Source organism: Lepus europaeus, chromosome Y (assembly GCF_033115175.1).
Source record: "Lepus europaeus isolate LE1 chromosome Y, mLepTim1.pri, whole genome shotgun sequence".
Taxonomy (NCBI): domain Eukaryota; kingdom Metazoa; phylum Chordata; class Mammalia; order Lagomorpha; family Leporidae; genus Lepus; species Lepus europaeus.
This window is the reverse complement of record NC_084851.1, coordinates 22350598-22352744: the sequence shown is the minus strand read 5'-3', so window position 1 is coordinate 22352744 and position 2147 is coordinate 22350598.

The following is a 2147-nucleotide window of genomic DNA, read 5'->3' as shown; positions in this document are numbered from 1 at the left end:
TGTGAATTGTGCTGCAGTGAACATGGTGGTACAGATAGGTTTTTCATAGGCTTATTTCTTTTTGTTTTGGTAAATTCTAGAAGTGGGATGGTGTATCACATTATAGGTCTATATTCAGATTTCTGAGGTATCTCCATATTATCTTTCATAGTGGTTGCACCAGCTTACATTCCTACCAGCTGTGGTTTACAGCACCTTTTTTCATGACATCCTTCCCAGTATTTGTTGTTTGATTTCTGTATGAGAGCCTATTGAGGTGAAATATCATTGTGGTTTTAATTTGCATTTCCCTGATGGTTAGTGATCCTGAGCATGTTTTCAAATATCTGTTGGCCATTTGAATTTCCTCTCTTGACAAATGCCTGCCAAGTCCTTTGCTCATTTCTAACTGGATATTTTTGTTGGATGGTACAGTTTGGATCCAGGGACATGGCTGAGCTGACTGTCATCTCTTAACTCATCTCCTTGCCTCTAATCCTTCCTTCATGATACTGCATGAATTATTTTCACGAATTTTCATTGAGATTGGTTAACTGCAAATATTGTATGGTCTGGTCATGATGGATTATGAGCCAAAAATCAGACCTTTGCTTAATGCCATTTCCTCAGATTACAGTGCATTTCTTAATCCAAGTGATTCCTCTTTTTATCTGTAAGGCCAAGAAGAGGCTCTTTTGGGTAGTTACAGTCACCTTGAATGACTGCAAACTTCACCTTAACTAAGATGTTAAAAATCAGGTTAAATTTGTGTGGTTGGGTCAGCACTGTTGCACAGTGGGTTAATTCTCTGCCTGTGGTGCCAGCATCCCATATGGCACAGGTTCTAGTCCCAGGTGCTCCTCTTCAAATCCAGCTCTCTGCTATGGCATGATAGAGAAGTGGAGGATGACCCAAGTGCTTGGGCCTCTGAAAGACCCAGAAGATGCTCCTGCCTTCTGGCTTCAGATTGGCTCAGCTGTGGCTTTGGTGGCCATTTGGAGCATGAACCAGCAGATGGAGGACTTTTCTCTCTGCCTCTCCCTCTCACTGTCTGTAACTCTACCTCTGAAATAAATGGATAAAATCTTTAAAAAAAGGAAAAAAAAATTGTAGTCACCATGTAGTAAATTACATTTTTATGCTGTCAAAAAGCATCTAAGCCAGAATTGAGGAATCTGTGCATGTCAAAGCTTACTGATTCAATGGTGGGGATGCTCTATAACATCAGGCTAACTCCTTTAGCTGTGATTTTGGGCTGGAAGAAGCTCCTGGCTCCTGGCTTTGGCTTGGCCCAATCCCAGCCAGTGTAGTCATTCAGTGAAGTGAACCAGCAGATAGAAGACCTCTCTCTCCCTCTCCCTTTCTCTCTCTCTTTATCCTTTTTTTGTATCTCTGCATTTCAAATGAATAAACCAATCAAAAATATATTCTCAAAATATAGCTGAAGGGGCCGGTGCTGAGGCATAGCAAGAAAAGCCACCACCTGCAGTGCTGGCATCCCATAGGGGCACCAGTTTTAGACCTGGTTGCTCCACTTCAGATCTGGGTCTCTGCTATGGCCTGAGAAAGCAGTAGAATATGGCCCAAGTCCTTGGGCCCCTGCTCCAAAGGAAGGAGACCTGGAAGAAGCTCCTGGCTTCAGATCAGCACAGCTCTGGCCGCTGTGGCCATTTTGGGGAGTGAACCAGTGGGTAGAAGTCCTCCATTATTCTCTGTCTCTCTGAACCTACTTCTCTGTAACTCTGCCTTTCAAATAACAAAATAAATCTTTAAAAAAAAACCCATGTAACTGAAAACAAATCATGTAAATATCCTAGGTGGGACTGAACAAAAATATCCTCAGGCCAAGAATTTTCTTTCTCCAGAAGACCCATTCAAGGAATAGCATTGATTTTGTTCACTTGTTTACCCTCCAATATGAATTTGTTCTTTCTCCTTCACATATTCTCTACCTCATCTAGGCTTATTTGTGTCACACCAATTTTACTTCATAGTCTTTTTGTGTTCTCTTAAATTAGATTCTCTTTTCCAATTCACCTTACATGTGGAGCCAGATTTCTTTTTTTAAAAGATTTATTTATTTATTTGAAGGTCAGAGTTACACAGAGATAGAAACAGAGGCAGAATGAGAGAGAGAGAGAGAGAGAGAGAGAGAGAGAGAGAGAGAG